The sequence below is a fragment of the Engraulis encrasicolus genome, chromosome 11, assembly GCF_034702125.1.
Source record: "Engraulis encrasicolus isolate BLACKSEA-1 chromosome 11, IST_EnEncr_1.0, whole genome shotgun sequence".
NCBI lineage: Eukaryota > Metazoa > Chordata > Actinopteri > Clupeiformes > Engraulidae > Engraulis > Engraulis encrasicolus.
The window spans coordinates 22,007,631-22,015,130 of NC_085867.1; positions in this window are offsets into that span (position 1 = coordinate 22,007,631).

Here is a 7,500-nt window from a genome sequence, read left to right on the forward strand (position 1 = left end):
TTCTACTAATCTTGTTGAAGACTGATTTTTTTTTTTTTAAATCCCAATTTCTGTGCATTACAATGTAGGCCTACAATACAATAATACAAAACAATAAGGATTTGATTATAAGCGCTTCTTCTACTGTCCATGTTCCGTGACGTTTACTGACAGGATTTTCCCAGATGATATGAAGAGAGAGAGAGAGATAGAGAGGAATGATGAATGTTTGTGTGCGTATGGGGCAGGCGTGGCCTAGTGGTTAGAGAGTTGGTCTTTCAATCTAGGGATTGCTGGTTAGAAACCCCCCTGACCTCTCCCTACATCTCCATCCATGGCTGAAGTGCTCTTGAGCAAGGCACCTAACCCCACATTGCTCCAGGGACTGTAACCAATACCCTGAAAAACAATAACTGTAAGTTGCTTTGAATAATTGAAAGCGTCAGCTAAGTTCAATGTAATGTAATGTGTGCGTTTGTGTTACACTTTTTAAAATAATGTAAGCGAAAGTTTGACAGATTAACCAGTGTGAGAGTGATCTTATAACGAATAAGTGTATCCTGCCCTCCATGGTCAGAGAAGAGAAGAGAAGAGGGCAGAAACAGCCCCAAGAGAGAGAAGGGATCAACAAACAGGGGAGAGAGAGAGAGAGAGAGAGAGAGAGAGAGAGAGAGAGAGAGAGAGAGAGAGAGAGAGAGAGAGAGAGAGAGAGAGAGAGAGAGAGAAATAACAAGTGTGTGTGTGTGTGTTTGTGTTTGTGTTTGTGTGTGTGTGTGCGTGTGTGTGTGTGTGTGTGTGTGTGTGTGTGTGTGTGTGTGTGTGTGTGTGTGTGTGTGTGTGTGTGTGTGTTATTGAGTCTGTCATGTGGCATCATATGGAAACAGTCTGTATGTGTTTGGCAGCAGGCATTATGTCACATAATCTATGACAGATGCCATCTCCACCCCACTCACCTTGACACACACACACAAACACACACACACACACACACACACACACACACACACACACACACACACACACACACACACACACACACACACACACACACGCGCGCGCGCGCACGCACGCACATGCACTCACACTCACACTTGAGCTACAAACAGACAGGCAAACTCTTGGCATGGGCCCTGTATGGTCATGGGTGAGCGGTTAGGGCGTCAGACTTGCATCCCAGAGGTTGCCGGTTCGACTCCCGACCCGCCAGGTCGGTGGGGGGAGTAATCAACCAGTGCCCCCCCCCCATCCTCCTCCATGACTGAGGTACCCTGAGCATGGTACCGTCCCACCGCACTGCTCCCCATGGGGCGCCACTGAGGGCTGCCCCCTTGCACGGGTGAGGCATAAATGCAATTTTGTTGTGTGCAGTGTGCAGTGTTCACTTGTGTGCTGTGGAGTGCTGTGTCACAATGACAAATGGAGTTGGAGTTTCCCAATGGGCTTTTCTTGGAGTTTCCCAATGGGCTTTCTGTATATTCTGACCCACTGTTTACCTCTCGCTACTGTATTGTTCTTTTGATGTGTCTCTTCCCCCTCCTCCTCTCCCTTCTTCTTCTTCTTCTTCTTCTTCTTCTTCTTCTTCTTCTTCTTCTTCTTCTTCTTCTTCTTCTTCTTCTTCTTCTTCTTCTTCTTCTTCTTCTTCTTCTTCTTCTTCTTCTTCTTCTCCTTCTCTTTCTCCTTCTTCCTCTCCCTCCTACCGCCTCTCTTCCTGTATAAGGGATGTGGGTATTAAAGAAACACAGCACTGGCCGAGACATCATTCTCCTCCCTCTCTCCTCCTTCTCTTTCTCCTCCTCCTCTACGTCTTCTTCTTCCTCCTCTATAAGGGCTGCCAGTATCAAAGAGATGCGACAGCAGACAGAAACAAATTCTCCTCCTCCTCCTCTTCCCTCCTCTGTCCCCTTCCTCCTATTCCTCATCTTCCTCCTCTTCCTCCTATTCACAATCTCTGTTTCCCCAAACAAGTGTTTGAGCACCAGAGAGGTGCAATACTGACTCTGAGCCATTCACATTTAATTCCTCCTCCTCCTCCTCCTCCTCTCCCATTCACCCTGAAAGACCTCTGTGCTACAGCGATGCATTAACTGCCTCAAAGCCATTTTGCTTGCAGATGGATGCGGTGCAGCTGTAAACTACCTTCCTTCTGCATTGACTGACATACATTCTCCTCCTCCACCAACTCTTCCTCCTCTTGCTTCTTCTTCGTCCCCTCCTCGTCTTCCTCCTATTCACAATCTCTTTTCCCACGGAAATGTTTGAGCACCAAAGAGGTGCAATACTGACTCTGAGCCACTGATTCATCCTTCAGTTCCTCCTCCTCCTCTTCCTCCTCTCCATCCTCCTCCTCCTCCTCCTCTTCCTCCTCCTCTCCTATTCACCCTGTCTGTCCTCCTGAAAGAGCGGCTGACCACTAAAGAGATGCATTAACTGCCTCAGAGCCATTTGCTTGCAGCTGTGGATGCTGTGTGCCTGTATGCTGTTCTCACCCCATATACCTCCACTCTGATTTGCTGTCGGGGAAATAAAGGAAATGAGATGGGCAAAAACCTTAGCTGCTTGCAGAAAGCCTTGTCACTGGATCTGGAGTAAAGGGAACTTTTACTTTCACCAACTTTTACTTTCACTTTCACTTTCACTTTCACTTCCGCACGCACGCACGCACGCACGCACACTCTCACACACACACACACACACACACACACACACACACACACACACACACACACACACACACACACACACACACACACACACACACACACACACACACACACACACACACACACGCATGCACACACACACGGTTTGTCTAGTCAATCACAGGTGGCACTGGCAGTGGGCACGGGTGCACTTCTCAGTGTCAACAGCTGGTGGGTGTTGGGTTTACATAAACCCTCCTACTCCCTCCCCTGTGCAGCCAAAAATCAAATTATAGGGTTAAATATTTCCCATTTTTCTTTTCTTCTTCTTCTTTCTTTACTACAGATGGAACAACAGCTGAACCTAAAAGCTCTTTTTGCAATGCCATCCAACAAGACAAGCCAAAAAAAGATAAATCATAATATAAAAGAAAAACTTGCCAGGATGCCTAATGCTAGGGTTGATTTAAACTCAGGCTGGCTGCACTTAAAGTGCTTGAGCTGAAAAGACCACTGTGCGTGCGTGCGTGCGTGCGTGCGTGCGTGCATGCATGTTTATGTGTGTGTGCATGTTTATGTGTGTAAGTGCACGGTATTGTGGATACAGAATCAGTCTGTTTTTCTTTGGCAGCTAGCAGTAGGGCAGCTATCTCAGCAGAAGTGACATAGCAGGGTTAGCCAAGGTCTGAGGACCCAGACAAAGAGAGCACTGCCACTATTACACTGCCCGGCAGAATGCTGATTGGAACACTGATGGAGTTCTATATCCATGGCGACCACTCTGCGCTGTGGTCATCGGTGGGGAGTGTGATAAGAACAGGAGGGTTAGAGGGTTGACTCTGTGGCCACATGGACTCATTTTCTGTTCTGTTGTTTTCATTTCGTGTCCCTTTCTTCTCTGTGGGGAGGGTTGTGGAGAGGGGATGTACTTTATCATGAGAGAGGAAGCTGGTGTGTGTGTGTGTGGGGTGTGTGTGTGTGTGTGTGTGTGTGTGTGTGTGTGTGTGTGTGTGTGTGTGTGTGTGTGTGTGTGTGTGTGTGTGTGTGTGTGTGTGTGTGTGTGTGTGTGTGTGTGTGTGCGTGCGTGTGTGTGTGTGTGTGTGTGTGTGTGTGCGTGTGTGTGTGTGCACGAGTGTGTGTGCGAGTGTGTGTGTGTGTAAATGAGAGTGTGATAAGGACATGGGGGTAGAGGGTTGACTCTGTGTCCACATGGAGGCTGGTTGTGGAGAGGGGATGTAGCCTACTTTATTGGAGTCAGAAGGTCAAGGCACACAAACCTGAGTCAGGATTACAGAGTGCCCACCATAGCCTTTGGGGAAAACATTTACCACAGAGGGACTCTGTGATTTATTTACTTTTTAACTTATTTACTGAATAAACTCTTATTCAAACCAACACATCCACTGGCTTTCCACACACACACATGCATTCACACACTCAGAGATTGAAAGACATTCAAGAAAACAAGTCTGTCCTCAGTTAATGCATAGCAATGAGAGGAGGCAGGCCACTTGAATGGGCTTTGGTGGCTTAGCCGTGGCTATCTTACTGGCAGTGGTTATATAACACAAACCTGAACTCTGAGCATCTATTACAATTGGCTCAATTAGGACTGCACGATATTAGAAAAATATGCGATAGACGATAACATGACTGTATACTGCGATATCGATATTACTCACGATATTTAATATATACATATATTTTCCCCTCTCTTCTTGCCATTCTACACTTTATCATGTATAAAACAACTGAGAGCAATGTTTTATTGCCAACATATTTTTTTATTAGGAAAAAACATGGCCTATATACAGCATCAACTTAAAGTGTCAACATTTTTAATGCATTTTTTAATCTTCTTACCAAATGTCCTGCTATTAAAAATGAAAAACTGTTTGTGATACGTGCACAACTTTTGCGATACGTGTATCGCAAGCCGTGATATTGCGATATCGATACATTTTCGATATATCGTGCAGCCCCAGGCTCAATGCACTGTCATCAGGCCTAATGCAGCATAATAAGGACTTCTCTGTGTGGAAGTAGAGAATCATGTATTAATCCAGAGGGAAATTAATAATAGGAAGGATATATGTATTATCATCTCAGGGCCTCCTGTCACACTGCGCACACACACATGTAATGCATGCATTCAGGGATTCAAGGATTTTAGTGGCCGGAGCAAGGACACATAAAACACACACACACACACACACACACACACACACACACACACACACACACACACACACACACACACACACACACACACACACACACACACACACACACACACACACACACACACACACACACACACACACACACACACACACACACACAGTTCATCTCCCCTTTTTTCTCTCATCCTCTCACCTTCTACCCTCTCCCTCTCCCTGTCACGTATCTTCCCCCTCTCTATCTTTCTCTCACTCTCCCCCCTTCTGTCTTGTTGCTATCCCTCTTGCCTCTGAAGTCAGTGTGTGTGTGTGTGTGTGTGTGTGTGTGTGTGTGTGTGTGTGTGTGTGTGTGTGTGTGTGTGTGTGTGTGTGTGTGTGTGTGTGTGTGTGTGTGTGTGTGTGTGTGTGTGTGTGTGTGTGCGCACGCGTGTGCGTGTGTGTGTGTGTGTGTGTGTGTGTGTGTGTGTGTGTGTGTGTGTGTGTGTGTGTGTGTGTGTGTGTGCGTGTGTGTGTGTGTGTGTGTGTGTGTGTGTGTGTGTGTGTGTGTGTGTGTGTGTGTGTGTGTGTGTGTGTGTGTGTGTGTGTGTGTGTGTCCTCCCTTCTCCTTCTTTCATACTCATATTGATTTGTGGTGCAGAGCTGCCAGGCATCATTCATTCTCTCTTAACCTCTTGGACACCCTATTTTTCTTTTCTTTCATTTATTCTTTTTTTCTCTCTTTCTTTTTTGTTGTTGTTTTGATGCAGAGTTGAAAGTGACCAAGAGGAACAACATGCAGCCTGCTGGCAGTGGACACAGAGACAGCCACCCCAGTAGAGAACAAACATCAGGCTTGGTCAACAGACATGACTGCCAGACAGACACTGTAGTTTAGAGGATGGCAATGGCTTTTGTCCAACAAGTTTTTCTGTTGTTATTTCCCTTGAAAAGTTTGCCCCCTAAAAACAAAAAATGATGGCCTTTTGGGGAAAAGCACAGCCAAGATCAATAGTCCTGGTACTGAGAGAGTGAAAGAGACAAGCCACCGATATGCTGAAGGACTGATGTTATACAGCTGTGTCCCCCGACTGTGTTTTTGGTGTCCTTGAAGCCCACTTGCCCCAAACATTCCTTCCCTGAGAGACCAATTACAGCCCCAATCTGGACAGCTACTCCTTCCCATCCCATCTGAAGGTGGAGGTGTGGAAGAGATGGAGTGGTGAAGGAGGAGAGATGAGAGATGAGAGCGATAGCAAAGAGATCATGGCTGACATGTTGTTCTCACGGCAGACAGACAGACAGACAGACAGACAGACAGACAGACAGACAGACAGACAGACAGACAGACAGACAGACAGACAGACAGTAGCCTACTCTCCTAACACGCCTAAAGATAATGAGGTTTAACGAATGGCTGACTTCCTCAAGACTTTATCCTGAGATTACCCCACATATTTAATTACAATAACGTCTCGAGTAGCATAGTGTGGTTGGCTTGCACACACCATACCTGTTCATATCAGGCTAACGGGCCTAACGAGGACTAATTAAACAAAAGGAAATGGCTGACGGCCTCAATAGTTCATCCCAAGATTCATTAGAGCAAAATATTGACTAGTGTATGGAGACGTAACACACTCAGCCATCACCCTCCGGCTTTAAAGCAAATTTAGCAGTCGAGTCTGTACAGTATAAAATACCGTAATTAGAGCTAATCATTTCATCTGAGCCCAGCTGTTGCAGGGTTTCTCTAATCATGTTAGAAAGTTAAGGCTGGAACATTAGCCCTGTGGTTTTGAGTAATAGATGGGGAGCCTTGATTGGTGCTCGTCTCGACACCTGAGGACAAGGGTGATTATTGATTGGTCAGTGCGTGTCAAGGTAGGTTCGGTGGCCATGACCCCCATTGAACAGGAGAGAAATCTGGAATTTGTGTATTAGTTAGGTGGAGCTGTACGCACGCATGCACGCAAGCACACACGCAAGCATGCACATAAGCACGCACGCAAGCACTCACATACACACACGCATGCTTGCACACACACACATATCCGCTGATTCTGTACGTTTACAATGCCACAAAGGCCATCAATTCTCCTCATTAGTGTAGCGGTTAATGACCCTAACTAGATTAACTTTGATTACTCAGGAAGAGTGACTGCTTTCCTGGTGCTCTCTCCCCTTCGATTTCTATTTCCGTCTCTCACCTTCTGTCTTTTCTTTCTCTCTCTCCCTCTATTTCTGTCCTCCTCTACCTCGCTCTTATGTTTTGTCTTTGGCCCTCTCTCGCACTCTTTCTTTCATGCTGTCTCTCTTTTTATGTCTCACCCTCTCTCCTCACTTCTCTCACCAGTCTAACCCTCCATATCCTTCACTCCTTCTTTCTTTGTCTGGTCCACAGTCTCCGCTGCGTCACTGTGTTGCTTCGCTGTGTTGCTCCTCTGTGAGTTCCTCTCGGCTGGCTGAGCAGGAGGAAGTGTGTAGACTGTAGATCATTAGACCAGAGCAGTGACCCCAACAGGAGCACTCACACTGAGGAGAGGAGAGGAGAGGAGAGGAGAGGAGAGGAGAGGAGAGGAGAGGAGGAGAGGAGAGTAGGAGAGGAGAGGAGAGGAGAGGAGAGGAGAGTAGGAGAGGAGAGGAGAGGAGAGGAGAGGAGCGGAGCGGAGCGGAGCGGAGAGGAGAGGAGAGGAGAGGAGAGGAGAGGAGAGGAGAGGAGAGGA